The sequence below is a fragment of the Harpia harpyja genome, chromosome 1 (assembly GCF_026419915.1).
Source record: "Harpia harpyja isolate bHarHar1 chromosome 1, bHarHar1 primary haplotype, whole genome shotgun sequence".
NCBI lineage: Eukaryota > Metazoa > Chordata > Aves > Accipitriformes > Accipitridae > Harpia > Harpia harpyja.
This window is the reverse complement of record NC_068940.1, coordinates 82,295,405-82,317,059: the sequence shown is the minus strand read 5'-3', so window position 1 is coordinate 82,317,059 and position 21,655 is coordinate 82,295,405. Positions and strand designations below refer to the sequence as shown.

Here is a 21,655-nt window from a genome sequence, read left to right as displayed (position 1 = left end):
CTCCGTGGGCTCCTCTCTCCACAGATCCGCAGGTCCTGCCAGGAGCCTGCTCCAGTGTGGGCTTCCCATGGGGTCACAGCCTCCTTCAGGCACCCACCTGCTCCGGCGTGGGGTCCTCCACGGGCTGCAGGTGGATATCTGCTCCACCGTGGACCTCCATGGACTGCAGGGGGACAGCCTGCCTCACCATGGTCTTCACCACGGGCTGCAGGGGAATCTCTGCTCCAGCGCCTGGAGCACCTCCTCCCCCTCCTTCTTCACTGACCTTGGTGTCCGCAGGGTTGTTTCTCTTACATGTTCTCACTCCTCTCTCCGGCTGCCGATTTACCGTCTGTCCCAACTTTTTTTCCTTCTTAAAAATGTTATCACAGAGGCGTTACCACTATTGCTTATTGGCTCGGCCTTGGCCGGCGGCAGGTCCATCTTAGAGCCGGCTGGTGTGGGCTCTCTCGAACACAGGGGAAGCTTCCAGCAGCTTCTTACAGAAGCCATCCCTGTAACCCCCCCGCTACCAAAACCTTGCCACACAAAGCCAATACACATAGGGATAAAGGTTTCCTAAAGAATTTGACATAATTAATAATGCACTGAGATGCTTCAAAAACTGTTCATTTCTTCAAACTGGATCTCAGTTTGCCTAAATATGTGGGGTGTCAGTCCTATAGACCATTTATTAGCACAGCAATAAAGGGTACCTTTTATTGGAAAGAAAAGAAACTTCCCTGCATGGCCCTCCTCAGGTATGTGCTTGGCAGTGTTTAGTTCTGCACATCTGTCAGCTAAATCTAAGAGCAAGCTCCAACACACAAAAGACTTGAAAAATCCCTGGGGGTTCCTGTGTCAGCACAGCTCCCCGTGATTGCACATTAACCTGTGACAGATGCACTGACCAGGCTGCCGATTTGTTCAGCAATTGCCACAGAGCTTGAGTTATGATTACAGGCAGTCCTTGCTACCAGACACGTACTGCTTTAACATCAACAATGAAGATGAGTCATTAAAGCAACTTTGGAGCATCAGTGAGCAAATGCCAAGACAAATATGTCTGTCTGCTGTGACAGTGTATGCTGTGACATCTAAGAGAGCACTGCCCCGGGGTGTTCTTTGCATTATTATCTCCCTCCCCCCAGTGTCTATCACAAATATCGAAACTCCACCTCTACCCTAAGCTTGAAGGGAGAAGGAAATTTTGCCCTTTCACTTTCCTCCAGCATCCTGCTTATTTCAGAAGACTTTATCAGTCTATCCAAGTCTGAAACTTTGTTTAATAGGGTCTTTCCTCTGACCCTAGTAATACAGCTCCTCTGAGCTTCTTCCCAACAGCAGCAGCAGTTTTATAAATTGGTGTGATTCATACACGGCCACTCATGCTCTGAAGGGTGGTTATGAACCTACCAAATGAATTTCAGTCTGGTACAACTTGGGAAAGTTATGGTTCGTAGCAGATAAACTAAGCAAAGCAGAGATGGTCTGTCTGCAGACTCAGGAAGATGCCATTGCAGTTCACAGTTGGTTAGAAGATCATCAGACACACTGATTTAATGTGGTGCTGCTTTTTGACACTTCCACCAGGAAAAGTTTCCCTATACTCTTGCTGTAAAAGGGATCTTCCTAGCCCTGGAAATATTCTTTCACTTTAAATATTTACCAGCAACAATCCACCATCTTTTTTTACTGTTGTCTTTTGGGAGTTGTGTCTCTGTAAAGACAGATTGTCCCAGGCAGAGCAGACAAGGATATAAGAAGTTACGAAGACGGACTCTTTGATCAGTCTATATGCAAGAAGCACAACACTAAGCAAGCATGTATACAGAATATTAAAAGAGCTGTATGCCCCTTAAAACAACATCCTCAGCACAATTTGGGATGAAATATACATTTAGAATAAATCTTCACTTAAATAACAGAAGGAATAAAAACCGGTCAGTACCTCAACCTCACTTTTTTAAACTTCACTTCTCAGAGTGACCTGAAAATCTGATGCAAAGTAATTGCACAATTGACTTGTTACAGTACTAGGACTTGGAGACACAATTTGATCCACTGCAGATAAGCAAAGGACAGTATGGTGTCTTTATCCCCACGGTAATTCACAAACTTCAGAGCAGTCAACTGGAGAAAAATGCTTCAAAAAATCACAGTCTATGTTTCATTTGATGCAGATCTGTCAATCCTATTCTGTGCATAGAGGGCTTTAGAATTAGTGAGACTTGCTCAGCTACCAAGTATGTTTATTTCAGATCCTGTATTATTAGACAGTGGCTGTGATTTGTTTGGTAGTTTCCAGCCACGATGAACTGGAGCAGACTTCTGCCACTTTTCTCCTCCAAAGAAGGTGAACCTGCAGGCAGACCAGGAGGTGCCTGTTCAATTTGAAGAACAGATGTCTGGAAATGCTTTCTCAAGACATCCCTGGCTGCTCAGTATCCTGATCCGCTACACATTCCCAAACACTTTAAGCATATTTGTTTTCCACCGGCAGTCAGTCTGTGAATCATCTATGTGCTTTCAGATGGGGCACTGGTTTAACTGAATGGGCAGCTGGTACCTGATACTGACGTCATGTGCCAAACGCTAACAGCCTGAAGCACATGCCTATTCAAACTACATCCAATGATATCATTCATATGTAGAATTACGTGCAAACACATAAGCAGAGATGGGTTTGTAATAACACCCATTGCCCCAGCTATCATCAGGATTATTTCTTGGGAAGAAAAAAATGAAGACATTTCAAAAATGAACAAGATGTAACAGAATTAAATGCAGACTGTAAGAAAGATGTACAATCTCTATTGTCAATTGCTCAAAAGTAAACATGACATCCTAATCAACACATTCCAACAATGAGTCCTTAAGCTAGACCAGAGTCCTTAAGTTAAAAACCACAGAAGTGGTTTCACTAGGTGCTGTGAAGCTGTACCTTGTTGTAAACTCCCTCAGAAACTTGCTCTGAATCAAGGAGGAAAAACGCATTCTCCCTCTCTCTCTTCCATTCAGATTCCCAAATACAGATTTTTTTTGAAGCTTGGGGATTCCAGATTTGAGAGCTTTGACTTAAACTCCTCACAACAGTGTAACGTCTGCATTTGCCGATTCTGTGATAATCGATTTAAATTCTGCAGAAAAATGCTTTTAAGGAAAAAAAAAGGAGGCATTAGCACTGTGTTAAAAGGATGCCACCTACTGGGCATCTCATCAACCTCCAGTAAAAGACCTGGAGAGGTAAATAAGCAGATCTGAGAAAACTGAAAAAGCTTGCTTCGCAGGAAAGCTCCCTAAAACCGGGAAAAAAAAAAAAGCTCCCTGTGCTCCTTAAGCTCAGGGTTTCCCAAAAGTTCGGGGTTTTCTTTCTTTTCTGCCAGCTTTCTCATGCATCCTTTTTTCTCTTGTAGGAGTAGCAGCAGCAATAGCCATGTTTCATGAGCATTTATTCTTTGTATTTTCCTAACTCTTCTCCCTCTGGTGCCTATCTTCCCGATGAGAAGGTTGCATCTTAACAATCTATTCACCAGTCTTTTCCATTCTCCTCCCTTAGCCTAACAGGCACTGTCCAGGCTTCCCATTGAAAACAATTAAAAGATGCCACATATATGCACACACATGCGGAGATACACACAAACATGATGGAATTAATATCATGCTTTAGGGGAAAATCAGACTGTACTTTAGGCTCTCCTTGTTATGTGGTCAAAAAGAAAAGTTAAAAATGAGGTTTCAGCTTTGAGTTTATATTTCGTGGTTTTGTGAGATTATCTCAGCCCTGTTACTTAACTGTCCTGTCACTACATTCTACTTCAACTACTGGGCTTCCTTTTTATTTAAAATACTGCTGCTTAGTGGGAAACTGCCAGGCAAATAGGGAGCAACTTTTGTTGTATCTAACATCCCTTGCAGTTGTGGAGTGTGAAATATCAGAAAAACCCTGCAGAATTGACATGAGTTTATACAGTCTCCAAGATTAAACATAAACCGTCAGAAAAGTATGTAGTTCTTGTGCAGTTTGTTAGTCAGAGGACTAATAAAACAGAGGGCCATGTCCTCATTTACCCTTGGGACCAATTATACTATTGCAGCAGAGTTAAAAGACTTTGAAACAAACATGGATTACATTTATACCTACCATCTCTAGACTCCTTTTCACTAACAGATTAATGCAAAGGGACATTAATTATATAAGCAAACTGTAATTCTCCACATTAGATCCTATTCTCATTCTCACTACGGTCACTCTTCACTACATTGACAGTACAAAGAGGACTTCATATGAGTCAACTGTTTCCAAGTAAGAATTAAGGCTTTAATATAATAACAGTATGACGTACTGTGGGCCAGAGGGTTGGTTTGCATAGTTTTAAAACCAGTATCACTATGCCTGCTAAGGGTATTAACCTCCTTTTTGTAACTGGAAGAAGTATTTGGTGCAGCAACTGATGTGGTAACAGCACAGGTATGCTTTTTATCCATCAGTATAGCTTCTTCCTCTCACCCACACCAGGATGAGCCTACTTATATTGATCTAACTGCTCCCTCCATGGGAACCCTGTTATTTCTTGCCATTCCACTTCTATCACCACAGCACAAAAATTTGGGCTCAACCAGCACCTGGTTGTCAGCAAGTCAAGCCCACTCTTTAAATGCGTGCTCACAGAGCTTTCATGCCTGTGACTCTCAAAAGGAACAATTACATTACAAAACTCTCAGACCATGCCTTGGACAGTGGAGGGACAAGCCATCACGTTTGTGCCAGGCTTGAGAGCGGGCAAATGTGCGCCTGTCTGAGTGGCACTGAGGCAGCCTGAGGCAGCAAGCGAGGATGCGGTCTTTAGTGTTCGGTGCTACATCAGCCTGGCAACACCGCTTCTGGTCCCCGCCAGCACCAGAGCAAGCCAGCGTGGCTCGGAGCAGCATTGCTGCAACAGGCACATCCCTGTCCCACGTGTCTGCTGGCCAGAAAAAGCTGAAAGGGTTGCTGGCATCTAGCTTCCCTGGATTACAGTTTCTGAGGCCACCACACACAGCCTCAGTGCTGGGAGACCTGAGATCAGCCCAGACTCCTCATTAGACACCGAGGAGATTAATTTTGTGTCATGCATTTTTATTTTATTTTACCATTCTACTTCCAGGCATAAAAGGACAGATGCTCTGATTCCAGTCTGCATAACCACTGATTTAAATATATGAATTCAGGCTAGTGATGAAAGTTGTTACAACTTGTTTATGGAAATGCCCCTTATACACCGTTTCCCAATCCCCAAAAGAGAGTTCTACCCAAGGGTTGCAGAAATTATGGGAAGAAAAATGCAAAGGAGAGGGGTTTTTTATTATTAGCCAACCAGATTGGCTCTAAGCAGGATGGCAGAACAAGATCTGTATGCAGATGGGATAGCAACCTTGTTTCAGAGCGACAGGAATTTGCATCGTGCACACAGACCATACTGTAAGAGTGTATCATCTCCTAGCTACAGAAAACCCTAATTCTACCTACCTATAGGTGATAAGATTTTCTTTTTCCTCCTCTTGGGAAAAGTCGCATGGCACAAGTTAGCTTGTACAGTACTTTGAGAAGTACTACATTCCTCCTGTCTGTGTGGTAGTGCTTCTTACTTGCTGTTTGCCTAAAGAGTTAAGTTCACTTAGGATGAGGATACTACGGAAAATAGTTTGCGAAATACTGCTTTAATAAAATTATAAGAAAAATCTAATTCACCAACTTTTCAGAACACCAAGGCCACCTTCTCACCCTTTCTACCCTCATGCTTTGACCATACACAAGGATTCCGGATAATACCTTGCTGAAATGTCAAACAGAATTAAGGAGGAGGAAACTGCTCAGGAGCAACAGTGTACAAGCTGAACAAGAAAGAGAAAGAGGAAAGACGGTTTTCCACTAGATCTCTCTCAAACAAATGTGTGAATATCTGAAGTGGTTTCCTCCTTCTCCAAAAGTCTATCCTTCTCTTTTTTTACTATTAACTAGGAGTTCTGTCATACATAATCGTATTGCTCTGGGATTCAGCAGAATTTGAGGAAGTCAGTGTACCAAACAGGATTTCACCAGTATGATATTCCTGTCTGTATGTTATCCACACATTGCAACAGGTATTAAAAACTATGAGTAATGCTACAGGTGTCTTAAGTATGCTAAACAAGTATCTTTGCTATTTTACAGTATCCCATATTCTAACTACTTTGAATAACAGATCACATCTTGTTTTAGTTCCTGTCACAGAAAAACTTGTTCCTGACACACTTCAGTCTCACTGACAGGATGGCAGTGCCTCCAGTTGCAGGAGCTAACTCATGCCCTAGCACTACTTCTCTTGTAGCATGTGCAATCTGCTCTTAAAAAAATACCTTAAAAGGAAGCAGAGGATGAAGAACAGAGGTGTACCTCTTTTATCAGGCTAATGCTAATGATCCACAGAGAAAACGACAGTTCTTCATGGGCTAGCATTAAACATGAAAGCTAACAGACTGGCTGTCATACTGCCACCTTCTTTAAGATTGATGAGCTTTAACTATTCAGCGGCATTAAGATCACTTTAATATTAGCTCTCAATAGTATCCTAAGTATATCAGCTTTAGCTTTCTGAAATTTTTATTTGCAGCCTAAGGCTCTTAAATTTTTGCATTGTTTTCACCTTCCACCTTTGATTTTACTAATGGATGAAAATTTTAGCAAAAACTCTGTGTTCAATGATATTAAAAGATCTTTTAAACAAAAACATAGGGTACTTTGCTGTGTTTGTAAGTCACTGGTGCGCTTATCTCATATAGAGTCTCTTGGAATTACATTAATAAAACTAAATTCATGTAATAAAGTCAGATGATTAAAGACTCTCCAGATTATAAAGGTAACTCCAAAGTTATAAGCCACTTGGGTAACCTTTATTTAGCCTTCTTGTGGACAGGTACTCCAATTTTTAATTACTTGTCCTCACACTTCTTTTTCCATTCCATTGAAATCCTTCTTCATTGGGTTTTTAAGGATGAACAGTGCCCACTGAATGAAAAGTAATTCAATACTTTATCACTGGTATTTAGTAGGTTTCATTTATTGTACATACATCAAACCTTGCATGGTAGACAGATGTATTCATTTCTTTACATGGCTTTTTCCTTGCTGCTCATTACTGCAGTATAAATGCTTCACTGACAACTAACTCACCTTCAAACTACTGCTGCTTGGTGAGAGACGGTATTATTGTGACTCCACAGATGAGGAGCCAATGCGCTTCCTTTTGACAGCTTGGCATTTTTCTCCTCAAACAAAGACAGACTTCTAAAACTCACTACCTGCTCTCAGTAGCTCAACATATCATACGTATGAAAGATGAAGAAGCAAGATCTAAGACATGGAAGGAAAAACATTTAAAAGACAGATGACAGTGTATTGTGTTTTCATAAATGTTGCCAATGTACATCACTAGTGCAATGTTCCCAGCTCATGCAGCACATCCTGTAGAGGTATTTCCCTATGGAATGTTTCATTTTATTTCAAGGTAAACTGTGTCTGTATTTTCTAAAATTCTTTGGCCATTCTTGGACCACAGAATAGAACTTCTTCTCCTTCAAGTTCTTACAGAGATGACATAATTTCTGCTATTCAGCAGGTAAGTTGCTACCCCTCCTCTGAGTTCCAGTTCCTTTGGGGCAATTAGTGCTTTCAGCCCTTTTTTCTTTCTCCCATTTTTAGATATGTTTGCATGCCTCCTTTCCAGACCACAGTAATCCCTGAGTCATAGAAAAAACTAGGCTGGAATGGACTTCTGGAGATAACCTAGTAACCCCCCTGCTCAAAGCAGGGCTAACTTCAAAGTTAGATCTGGTTACTCAGGGTCATATCCAGGCTAGTTCTGAGTTTCTCCAAGGATGGAAATTCCACAGCCTCTCTGGGCAATCTGTTTCAGTGCCCAACTGTTCTCATTCATCTGCTCGCTAATGATTTGGATCCAATTGTGATTTAGAAATGTCCCCAGTATCATGTGATTAACACTATCGGTTTTTTGTGGCATTCACTCTGGTAAGAGGGTGAGAATTTCTGCTATTTCAAGACCTCTCTTCTTCGATACATCTTGCGCAGACAATTCATCAGCAGGCATCTTTGAAATGCTGCCTTCTGGATAAAGTGTTGGAAGGCATTAATTAGCTGCCCTCCTTGCCCTGTTTGACTTTCCAGTACCAAATTGTGCATCTAACATAATGAATATGCTTGCTAGAGAGGGCTTGGAAGTGATGTAATTTAGCAAGAGTGGGTTGTTTTGTTCCTGTATCATTGCATGATTGTTCTTGTGTTGATTTGTTCCTGATTCATTGCCTTAAAGACCTTTAATATCTATGCATACATGGAATACCCTATCATTTTTCCTTCTCTATTGCCATCATCAAGTGCACCTTTTCCCATGGTTTCTTCACTTTTCTAATTAACGTCTTTATTGCCGAGGGGCTCGAAGTGGAAGTAGTTATCACAGTGCAGTATGCACTTCTGGTACTGCCTTATAGCTAGATTTTGCAGCAAGCAGTTGACATCCTCTGTCTCCAAACACGTACAGAAACTTAGTATTACACAGGCCTAACAGGCTACATTCTTTTCCAGTTTTCACTGCTTTTAATGTATTTATCAAATTTAATTAATAGCTAAACTTTATATCCAAAATTAATCTGCAGGAGCATCTATAATAGAGATAACTGGATGCTTACTTGTATCCTTGGGCTTTTATCTACATAGAATACATGTTCTCATATCCTATGAGCCTTATTTTGTGCCAAAGGTTCCATTTTTCCTGTAGCCAGTCTCAAAAATTGTACCCAAATACTGATGCTCATTTTTATGGCTATTTCTTCTTAATTCATTTTAAAAGTTGCATGTTTCACCACTATAAATCTCCTTTTTTTTTTTTAACTGCAACATTGCTGCTGGCTGCTTTCCCCAGAGCCATTCTTCATTGAAGGCTTTGATCTCGTCAGTTTCTTTGCAGTATTTAACACACATCTTCTCAAACACCTGCTTTTCATATTTCATTGCGTGATACTTCCACTCGCTGGCAATTTGCTGGGTTTGTGCCTCTGCAGTATTCTTCTTTTCTAATGTGAACTGTAGTTGATACTCCTCTCTGGGACTGTGCATACAAGTGACTGCTGACCTCGCACATTTTATCATCTATCTACATGTCATCACCATTACTGAGGTGTCCTCCCATCTGCTCTCTTACGCTCTAGCCATTCTAGTGGTATTCTAGATGTTCAAGTGTCCTCCATTAACATACACACTTTTATTTCATTTTTACCTGTCGTGGTTTAACCCCAGCCAGCAACTAAACACCACGCAGCCGCTCACTCACTCCCCCCCACCCAGTGGGATGGGGGAGAAAATCGGGAAAAGAAGCAAAACCCGTGGGTTGAGATAAGAACGGTTTAATAGAACAGAAAAGAAGAAACTAATAATGATAATGATAACACTAATAAAATGACAACAGCAATAATGAAAGGATTGGAATGTACAAATGATGCGCAGTGCAATTGCTCACCACCTGCCGACCGACACCCAGCCAGTCCCCAAGCGGCGATTCCCCGCCCCCACTTCCCAGTTCCTATACTAGATGTGACGTCACATGGTATGGAATACACCGTTGGCCACTTTGGGTCAGCTGCCCTGGCTGTGTCCTGTGCCAACTTCTTGTGCCCCTCCAGCTTTCTCGCTGGCTGGGCATGAGAAGCTGAAAAATCCTTGACTTTAGTCTAAACGCTACTGAGCAACAACTGAAAACATCAGTGTTATCAACATTCTTTGCATACTGAACTCAAAACATAGCACTGTACCGGCTACTAGGAAGACAGTTAACTCTATCCCAGCTGAAACCAGGACATATTACCTCATAGTATTAGAAGCTTCCAGCACCCCACTCTCCTCTGCAAAACAGTCTTTCTATAATCAGTTACATCTGGCTGATTCACTCACACCAAAGGACCCATTAGGTCCTCAACTTTCCTAAGATTTATTCCCTGAACAGAGAACTCTCTCTGAAACCATATACTTCAAATGGCTCCAACTATCCATCCACATATCTTCTGTCAGCTTCAGAACTTTTCCCGTATAGACGTCTATAAATGTTCTCATTTGTCTGTACAAAAGAATATGAGAAACAGAGGAACTTTCTCCCTGTTTGCCTGCAGTCCAGCAAAAAACTGGTTCCATCAACCAAATCTGTGCATTAAATGAAACTTTCTGGAAGCTCAGAAGGTGTACACTTCTTGCCTTTGTATGAGGAACATAAAATTTTCTCCAGATTCTGTCTGTGAACTTGGTTTAGACTATTACCATAAAGACAGTGGTACCTAGCTAACAGTCAGCAAGTCCTGCTCACACACTGAATACCAAGAACTAAACAGAGTTGCTTAAATTAACTAGGTTTTCAGATAGCTTCTGTATCCTACCCTCTGAAGCTCAGCACAATAAACCCATGAAGAATAAATACCATTGTCTTAAGATCAGTACACCAGTGTTTTAACTACGCATGGTGAAAATGGCTCATGAAAGAGACTAGAACCTTTAAAGTCCAATGCAAAAGCCTATGTCAGCGGGGCTGAATTGGTCACAACAGTGGCAGACTGACATCCTGTATGTTTAAGTCCCAAACGAAAATAAAACCTCACCAGAAATCTTCACAGGTATCTGCTGATAGCAGAATACTGGTGAGATTCTGGAAGGTCATGTATGACTGGCATATTGTCAAGGGTACTGCCTCTCTCACCTTGAGCTCCTCCATTACAAACTTTCTTCTGTTCCGCTCCTGTCTCCTCCCAGACATTAGCTGCTCTTTCTCACATATTTCCACTCTCTGTTCTTTCAGTACCCTTCACAATTCCTAGTCAGACCTAGCTCCTTCCAAGCTTTCTGCCACTGCAGTACCAAACTCCTTCCCTGGCCTTCAGTTTCTCCCCTTCTTAACTTGCTTTCCTGGCTTCATGACTGTGGTATATTTAGTGGGGAAGCAGGGAGGGAACTCTGTCTCTTCCAATGCATCTTCCTCCCATTGTCCTGGTGTCCTACCAGCTCCCACCACTACCAGCCCCTAAATGCCTCTTCCTGGGAATCTCAGTGGTTTTCAGATATCAGTTTGTCCCTCAGCATCTAACTTGTCAAACAAGCTTGTCCTTCTCAAATGCTTCCTGTCTCAAACTCCACACTCCTCTGGCCCTCAGTACTAACTCCTAATCTCAGTTTCAGTATCCCTCTTCCATGTCTGAAACCATTCCCATTTTCCCACACTCCACACTATTTGGACCTCTTCCTGCTCCTCCTTTGTGCTTTAGTCTTGTTCTATCTGCTCTCAGTTAGGCAGCATAAACTGGCTTACACTACCTCAAAACTGTGATTGCAGACCAAAGCTCTAGGAAGATCAGGGCTGTACATGTGTGGGTGTGTTCTTACACAAATGGTAGAAGGTTCAGTCCTGACTCAGAACCATCTACTGCCAAGTCCATTTTCCACCGCATGGTAGCACAAGAACTTCTCTGAGAAAAACAGCGACCAGAACCTGCGGACATAAGCAAAACAATATATCCTGCACTAGAGGAGATTTTCAGAGACCATGAAAATTATCTGGCTAAAATTTTCCAAATATATTCAACAGATTGAAGATTGAGACAGTTAACTTTTCTTTTTCTGTAAGTATGCACTGTGAATAGGGCTGTATTCTCTCCCAATATCTCCTCCAGGCTGTTGCGTCCTAGTCCATCCAAAGGACACCCATTGCACTGTACATGGTGCATTTTTTTGATTAAAATAGTATTTTACTATAAATAAAATACTTTTATACATAATTGAAACTCTGCTTACCTGCAAAACTATTTTTATAATGATAGTAAAAATCTAGATTTCATTAAAAAATTCCTGCAATTCTTTAATATTTCCTTTTTCATTGAAAAAATGGAACACTTTCAACAGTAAAATTAGTTCTGAAAAACATTTTATAAAATTCTACACTGAAGTAATTGGCATAGCTAACTATCTTTAAATATTATATCCATGATTTCTCCATGTGGAATTACATATGAGTTGAAAACCACAATTAATCACTTCAAGAAACCTCTTATCAAACATATTCTTTGATGTGGTATATGGCATAGCTGTAACATATTTGATGGCCTGAATTATAGTAAATAACTTGCAACGTATGGTCAGTATGTTATTTACCGAGTAGAGAAATTATAGGCTTTGATACTAACAAAACATGGTCCCAATATTTTGCGAGAGTATGAAGATACTTTCAGTTAATAGTCAAGGTTCCACAGGACCCCTTCTGTGTACAGTGCATACATACCTCCTTCTGGCTTAACCATACTAATTTCTCACGCTCTATAGGCCATTAAGCTCCACTTCTTTTCCTCTTATTAAAGGGCAGGCTGCTACATTCTTCACCATGGACTACTTTAAATACAGAGATCTGTGTCATTTCTGTCACTGCGCAGACAACTCCAACAGCTACAGCAATGACAAAATGCTGGAGTGGGCTTGGATTTTTAGTTTGCATGTGGATTTCAGACGTGAATTATTTTGGATGGTAGGTGAAAGAGAAGTGATACAGTTATACAGTGACTACCTACAGGTTTTTCCAGTGATGACCTCTGATTACATTAGGCATTTCACGGGAGAAACACATTTCCTTCAAAACACTGCAGATCTGATTGCCAATAAAGTCAGCAGGCATTTAAACACTTATAAATCCAAACATACATGTTTTCTTTTCAGTGCTGAAATTACTCCAGTCTTTAGGAAGCACATACTATCAAATACCATAAGACAATAAAAATGAAAAATATGATAAAAAACAGCGGAGTAGAAAATACTGGGTCTGCTTTATCTGTGAGAACATATGGTAACAATGATTATTATTTATTACTTGATCCTGCTTCAACCCCAAACGTACTTGGCAACATTTGAACACAGAGGAAAATATTGTAACGCAAACAGCTCAAGGGCTTAAATGAGTCAAGCTCTTGAGCAGTCTGTAGTAGGGGAAGCGGCCCTCAGAAAATTAAAAGTCTCCTCACACCCAATTTGTTCCCCATCACTGAGTCTTTCTCAAGACCAGGGCTTAAAGGATTTGCTAAACTCCAAGCACTACAACTCTGCAGGGTCAGGAGCACATGATCTGCTGTCTATGGGTTACTCTTTCAGTTTCTCAACAGATGTTCTTTAACATCCTGAAGCAAAGCCAAAGACTTACCGGAGATGCTTTAAATTGGTCAGACTAAACTACCCTTTGAATCAGGCTCACACTAATCCTGTTTGCCATTTTCCTTTGTTAGAAATAGGGTTCCTGGAAGAGTTGCAATATAAAACATTACGATTCAATAATCCACTCAAACACCCGTATAATCAACTAAACCAGTATCAGTGATCTGTCTTATCAATACATTACATATGCAAAATTAAATATTTGAGCGTAAATGAAAATTTCCCCTGCTACAATACATGTAAATGGAAGACAGTGATGTCTACCAGTTAATTAGGCATTTTGTAACAAAGCTTTCCAGAAGGTCATCTCTACCACTAAATGCTCATGTGCACATATCATTCAAAGCATCTCTTCTGAGTTCTCAGTTTTCTGCAAAACACTTTCTTCTCTAAATTTCTTGTTATTTGATGTACTTGCTGCATCCCATACCCTTCAGTCTTCATAGTGTTTCCACCCCAGCAGCAACAGCACAGGTGAGGATAACAGCAGCGAACCTACTGTTCCCATTCCATATTGTTTGGAGGGTGGCGATTTGGAGACAAAAGAAAATGAGGATCCCATTAGGAGCTGGTGAGACTGGTGAGAACAGAAGGAGTTCTTATCAGGAGAGATGCAACTTTCGGTCACGTAAGGAAAATCAGCAGTCTTAGATACCTTTCTCTACCAAAGTCAAGAAAAAATTAAGAAGTTTCTCTAAGCAATCGAAGTAGTGAAGGTGTAAGCATCCTCTCTCTCCTGGCCTTCAACATTTAAGGCTGGAGAAGAATGCACACAGCATGTGTAAGAGTATGAAATGCTCACACCCACAGGGTGTTTCAGGCTGCTGGTATAGTTTGGAGAGGAACTAGTACAACAATCTAAAGATCATCAAGTATCTTTTGTTGTTCATTGTACGCCAATGGATGAGAGATGACAGCCCATAACATATAAAGAGCTGTAACTGTATGGGACAGCATTCATTCCCCTTCTGTGGGGAATCATACTTGTCCATGCAAAGATGCTTACCATCTGCTTGTTAGGTGATGTACAGCGAATTACACCATCATGTTTCAACAATGAAAAGGGAGCGCAGTTTAAGAGAAGGGCCTAGTGATGAAGCAGCTGCACAGCTACAGGTAACTAAGACTACAGAATACAGGCTACAGACTAAGGCTACAGGTAACTTAAGACTATGTGTATGAGACAAACATCAAGAAAGAAAGTTGGAGCAAATCACATGGTGATAGCTCTGCACAAAAGAATGTAGCTTGTGCAACAGAAAGTGAGACACAAACAGGTTCTGTACTGAAGGCAATGTAGAGCATCACCAGTTTGGTACTGCATCATAACGGGGGTAAATTTAAAAAGAAAAATCACTTGTGGGGTTCACGTTACTTCTTCACAGATCACTTAAATCAAGACAGCTTGATTTGCTACAGATAAATGCTCTGGCACACACAATGTGCAGGGAAGATCCAGATACAAAAAATATCAACAAAATACAACTGCAAAGCCACCTGTGATTTTTCTAAGCAGTTAACACTCGTTACTGATATCAGCTGGAGGGAGATCAGAACGAACAGAAATGGAGTCATCCATCTGCATGCATCACAGCTGAAATGCTACAGTCACATGAGCTTTCTCGTGTTAGAGCATGCCTCAGTGCTGCCTGAGAGAAACAAGCAGCTAATTCACTCTATGAATTTATTCAGTCTTTGATTACCTTTCTCACTCTTCCATCAAGCTCTAACAGTGCCATGGATTACAGCAATTTTTGTTATGCGAGCGCTGAAAACTAAGTAAATATTTCACCATAAAAAAACCACACGCAGAAAATTCAGTTGACCTTTGAAGAGACACTGTGCCAAATGTGGTGTCTCATTCCAGTCACTAATAAAAAAGTAAAATCAAGTTTAGTTTCTTTTTCTTTTACAAGTACATCTCAGCACAATCTTAACCATGGAGCCTTGACATCTTTGTAATAGCAACACTGTGTTTTCAGAAACATTTCACATATTTAAAAGAGATTATTTTTAATTGTCAGCTTAGTTCTGAGACGACAACTCTGAAGACAAGACACAATTCATTTTGACTCAAGCAACCTCCAAATACGTCTGTGAACTCACTTGGCATTGCCTGCAGAAGTGTCCAATTTCTAGGACAAACCAACAGAATAAAAATCTGCTTTTCTAATTGTGGAAGGGTAGTTCAGCACTTTGTAGCACATCTAGGAAGAGAAAGGCATTTCAAACACCTGCTTTTGAATAATAGCAATTTTTCAACTTGTGCTTTACCCCAAGCTAATGAGGACATCCCAAACTAAACATGTCAAAGCCACCAACAAGCTTACATTATATCTTTCTACTCCTTTAAAGTACATACTGCTAGAGCTACCATGAATAAAATATAGTGAAACCATAGATTCAAAAATACTGCAAAATTTATCAAATGTATTATTCATCTAACTCTTGGTAACAGCTAACAGTATTCACCAAAAGCCACAGACAAAGTGGTATGGTTCTTATAGACACTGCTGGATATGACCAAGCAGGAAATTATTTGCTAAACAGTGTCACATGAAACTGTTGACACTGAAATGTGACATGTGAAACTGAAATGCATGCTGATTTCCAAAAACACTACTAAAAGTGTGGTGTGAACAGCCAATTCTGCAAAATCTGTGCCAGGTCTTTTATTAAGTATAACCGAAGTAAATGATAAAAAAGCCAAGGTCCAGAAGCTTATTTTAAAATAGATGCCATTCCATGTCACCTTTACTGAACCACACAGGATTACTGTGAAAAAAAAACAGGAGTACTGCAATTATGTGGAGGTGTAATAGATAAGATGCACTTATATGAACTGCATTTTTCAGCTCTGCACTATCAGTCCATCTTCTCCTGGACCCAGGAGAGCTCCTCCCTGGGTCTCTGGTGCACACGTTAAGCTGATCCTTGCAGTAAATCACCTTTCAGGACTACAGCACTTCAGTATGCAACTTGCTAAAAGCAGTACTAGTTCACCTGTCTACCATACGATCATAATTCAGAAGGCATTTTGGGAACCATGGAAAAATACATGGCAGCATACCTCCGATGTGCTTCATATCTACTCTCATTCCCAGTGCTATTCCCTATCAACTATGCTCAATGACTCCACTTTCTCCTTATGGCTGAATACCAAAATTTCTTGTTCTTCCTTGGTTTAATGGTAAGTCTTTGCATATGTCCATACAAAGCAGCACAGGCAGTCAAATGGAGCTCACTACCAGAGGGCAACTACCACCCTCAGGTCCTCCCCACCCTGGGGATCCATATCCTTAACCAAGGATCACCTCAAGCATGGAGCCAACTGAACGGCTCACAGGCTCACTGGTTAGGCAAAACCATGTCCTTGGTTTGTTCAGCAGATCACTTGAAGTAAGACTCCTCCAACAACTGTGGATACCATCTTGATTAAAAAGGTGTCCAGCTGAAACATGCCCATAAATACAACCTCTAGCATGAGGCATGGATTTTCCAGTTGTAACTTTTGGGTGAATACCAAGCCCAGCATTGTTAGCAGGGCTCCCTATTGACTAAGATGTGGCCAGTATCTCTGCCATCATCATCTTGTATTTGCTAGTTCTCCATATGAGCAATTCAGTGTGTCTCCCCATTTCATAGGCAAAATCAGTTCAAATTTTATCCAATACGAAGGACAATTTAAAAACAGTCTTGCATACAGATTCTCCATTCCTTCCACCTGCCAAATCCCACCATCAAAAGCTATGCATGGAAGCATAACTGTAACAAAAATAACAAAAAGCTTCAGCACAAAATATTGACCTTCAAGCAAAATTAATTTTTTAAATTAACAGTGCTATTTAGCTGTGTGATCTTTCACAGTTGCTTCTTCTGCTTCGGAAGAATGAGAATTACCTTTCAGGAAATTTACATCTAGGCTTTCTCTGCATCAGAACCATTCATTACAGCATCTGTATTGTAGCAAGTTCTCATACAAAACACCACCTCTGTAACGCAGTGCCACGCAGAGATCCCAGGGCTCAACCTGAAGCAGTCATTTCAGGTACCCAAAGCAGCTCTGTCACGCAGGTATGGCAGCCACCCAGAGACCAACACTTTGCTTCTCAGGACTGAGCCACAGGGGCATGTCTTGCCGCTGGCACTTGTGTTGCTCTCATGTACCAGAGGCTTCTAGCAGCCAGACCCACTCCTTTGTAAGTAGGGAAGTGACTAAAAGCAATGTCAAATGGAATGTGGGTGTAAGACCAAAAACCAGCACAGAATAAACAACATGCAATTATGTGCTGTTCTTTGGCAGGCTACTGCTAGTAAACATTGAGGTTAATACTGAAGTAAACAAGATCAGAGGGAAATAACATACAACCTTAAGGCACTGGTCATTCATTTCTGGGTACCTTTATCAAAGAATCGATTAACATTCAATCCTGTTAAAAGGTGCTTGGTGTACCCTTGTTAAGTACAGAGTACTCCTTTCAGACCTAGATCATCTGTTGGCCTACTACATGGCCTTCGGCAAAATGTCTTAGCCTCTCTTGACTATTTGCATTGCAATTTTTTTCAGGAGAGTGAATTTTACTCTGTGCTTGTAGTTCTAGGCAGGGACCTGACTGGATGCCACTCTAACACAAACAGTGGTTGAAAGTGCTCAGCGCGTAAAAGGATCACCCCTGAAAGGCCCAGGTATGATCTGTGCTAGCATTAATATGAGTTTCAATATTGACTTCAATGGCAACAGTTAGAACCCAAACATCAATTACCAGAAATAAAACAAAACTGAGCTTACCAGCTTACTAATATGTAGAACCGAAGGGCATTTTTAGAACTGAATTTCATGGTACTTGCTAGCACAACTTTCAGCCAAGTATAGCTCAATTATTTAGTTGCTCATTTTCCCCAAAACTGTATTTGCATGCATAATTTTTAAAACAAATATAGAACAGCCTTTTTCTCTCTCATGATTTTCAGGAACTCTAAGTCATGGTATGCTCTTTTTCTTCCATTTTCGCTTATACAAAATTAGTGGAAATTATTAGTAGCTATATTGGTCATGCCAATACTATTATATAACAGGACTTGCAAGTGCCCATTTAGCTTCTTACATAGAAGCATTAACATATAATACTAACTGGCTAGCTTTTAAGCATAGCTCCATTCTACTTTGATCTGGAAGAGAGTTGGAAGAAAAACAATTCAGCAAACACCCTGTAGAACATTGTTTTCATCTTTAATGAAAATTCTCAACTTCTTCAGATGGTTTTCAAAACCATTCTGCTGTAGACATGAAGAAAAAAAGTTTGCTAAACTGGATACAGTCAATTTATTAAGCTAATCCTTGTGAATATATTACTCGGTAATATTTCAACAAGGTTTTCAGAAAAGATGCTTCTGTTCCTTCATCTCCCATTAAAGCTTATGAGCTGCAGAGAACTAAACTATGTTACAATAGCTCAATTGTTTGCTGATATTTTTATATTAAGTCAAATATTTAACAGTTTGTGAACTTCTTTGACATAAGCAACATTATCTGATAATATTACCAGCGCATACTGTCTGAATACCTCCGTTAAAATATGGTACATATGCAAACTGCAATCTAACTTGTTTATGATCTACTCTGATGAAACTGCCCATAAAAATCAGAGAATAAGACAAATCTGAACTGCCTACTCCTCTTGAAAGCACAATACAGTTTATTATATACAGGGTTTTTTAAAATATTGAGACCTGTGTGGCTCTTACCATGATTCTAAAGCAGTGCTCTGGAGAGTTATTAGAAGTGCCATCACTAGCCAAATTTAAACATTGCCACTTGAATTTCTAACCAAAGTTGGCTGGCACTCACTATAAATGATAATGAAGACCTACGGTGAAGCCCACTCTTTGGAGGGGTTAATTGGGATTTTGCCATTGATCTTAACAGGGCCAACATTTACTCAAGATTTATAAAGTTAGCATACTTTACTACATGCCGACAGGTACTGAAACACAATGGTCTAGTTCATTCAGAATAATTCCATGTCAGCCAGCATATGACATCTATAGTAAGCACCAGAGAGATAACTTAGCAAAGGTTACTTACTGGTAAAGGTTGTCAGATGACTGAAGAAATGAAAAGGAAATATTAGCTCTCCTGTATTTAATTTACCTACTTGACAATTATGCTTAGGATTCTGAGTGGTGAAATGAATTCCATCTTCAGCTCGACACCACCTGCAGTTTGAGCTGTTGGTAGCAGAGAAATGTTATCCTGGTCAGCCCTGATACATTCAGCCCTAGAGCTGTGTAGGGACCCTTCCACCGACCAAACACAAGGGCTCCCCACCTGAATATCATCGTACGAACACTGAAGGGGAAAAGAAGCAGAAGCGAGAGCTTTATTTCATTCACTGCCTACAAAAAGACAAAGGCGTTTTAATGCGATGGCTTGATTAATTAATTCTAAACTCCCTTTAGCCAGACTACTTAACTGCATTGTGACAGGGAACTAGCACAGTCCTGGGAAGAATATCACAGGCTGTGTTACCCTTAAGAAGTTCAAGTGGTAGCCAGTGTATGTAAAAGTGTGGCAGTAAGGCATCTGTTAGGTATTGACAGTATTGACTTCCAGAGGTCTCGGGATACACATCTTTCTATTTACTCTTTTTATGAATGGTTATTTCGTTCATCATTTTGGTTACAACCGACATTCTGTAACTAAAATAGAAGTTTTTCTCTTTTCCTTACAAATTGTCAACTACATTAACCTTGTCAAAAAGCCCGCAAGAATGAAATCAATATAGCAATTTAAAGACAAAATTGGCAGGCATTTATATTGTACTTGGACGCAGCCAGTAAATAGTCTCATGCATCAACCTACTGTCATCAGTGGCAATATTCTGAAACCTACGAATGTTAGTTTTACATGTGCGGTGTGAAATGACAAAGGAAGTACAGATATCGGTCCAGCAGACGAAAAATAACACGGAAATAGTATCTGACATAAATGAGAAGCACGGACGAGTGACTCGGGTGTCATTTAAATGCCCCGTACTTCCAGGATGGAGAGCGGCTACTCCCTACGATCCACACCGTACCGGCAGCGACCCGCTCGCCAGTGCAAAAGCCGCAGTGGAAACGCCGGGATCCACCGTTCCCCGGCACCCCCTCGGCACCCGCGGAGCCCCCGCGCCGGGCGGGCCGCTCCCGCCGAGCCCCGCGGAGGCTGCGCTCACTCCCGCGCCCTGACCACCAACGCCGGGCAGCGCCGCCGGCGCCCGCAGCCCCGCGCCCCTGCCGCCGGGGCGGCACCGCACACGCCGCTGCTGCGGCTCACAGCTCCGACAGCCCCCCTTCCTCCTCCCCCTTCCCCCCATTTGTGGCTGCAGTGCCAGCCAGGGGCTGCCCCCCGCCCCGGGTAGCCCCCCTCCCCGCCGCTCGCTGGACCCCCCGCGGCTCTGCCTCCCCGCCTGCCCCGCGGCCGGTCTCCCCGGGCCGGCGGGCGGGGAAGGGCGGGCGGCGAAGTTGCCGGGACTTACGGTGGCAGCGCTCCCAGCGCTGGCGCGGCACCTCTCCCGGCCTCCCGTCACCTCGGGCCACCTCCGCGGCGGTTCGGCGCCCGCGGCGGCGCAGCCCGGACGGCCCTTCACTCCTGGGAGAGGCGCATGGGGCCGTCCGCTCCCTGACACCCGCCCGCCGGGTCCCCGCGTCCCGGAGGGGAGCGGGCGGGCCGAGCTCTTCAGCCGGCACACGGACAGGCGCTGGCCAGGGCCGAGCCCCTCCGGCGGGGCCGTGCCTCGGGAAGCATCTGCCTCCTCTCGCCCGCCTCGCCCGCGACGCGCCCAGCCCCCGTTCCCCCCCGGGCGCCGGCGGGGCTTCGCGCCGACGTCGGTGCGGGGCGGACGGAGAGCGCCCGGCGGCAGCGGCGGCAGCGGCGGCAGCACCTCCCCCGCGCCCGCCTCCCCGCGGCTGCCGGCCGCCTGCTGCCGGCGGGGCGGCCGCGCAGGAGCCGGCGCTGCGCTGGCGGGCGGGGGCGGCGAGGCGAGGCGAGGCGGGCCGCGAGGCGAGGGGGGCCGCGGGCCGCTCCCGCCGCACCGGCTGAGGGGGGGCCCCGCCCCGCGGGCCAGGGGCGCGTCCCCCCCCCCCCCGCTCGGCCCCGCGGAGGAGGCGGCGGCGGCGGCGGCACGGCTGCCCGCGGCCGAAAGCTCTTTGTCCCGGCTGTCCCTCCCGCGCGGAGCCGGGGGTCCCCGGACCGCGCCGGGCGGGCCTGCGGCCGGGCCCTGCCCGCCGTGAGGGCGCATCGCCTCAGGGCGCCCCGCTCCCCTCAGCGCCGGCTCCTCGCAGGAGCGCGGGCCTTGCGCGCCCAGGGGCCCGGCAGGAGTCCCTCTCTGGGAGAAGTTCCTCTGACCCGAGCTCGCGTTTCGGTCCCCT

At 43.1% G+C, this 21,655-nt stretch overlaps 1 protein-coding gene across 1 annotated transcript in view; it reads right to left on the bottom strand.

Annotated features, from left to right (window-relative positions):
* Nucleotides 1–21,148, bottom strand: part of CALCR (calcitonin receptor) — a 187,443-nt gene extending 166,295 nt beyond the window's left edge. Inside the window, exon 1 of the mRNA XM_052802090.1 lies at nucleotides 20,764–21,148. The gene's annotated coding sequence lies outside the window, so the exon portion shown is untranslated. The remainder of the gene's footprint in view (nucleotides 1–20,763) is intronic.
* Between the last annotated feature and the right edge of the window lie 507 nt (nucleotides 21,149–21,655).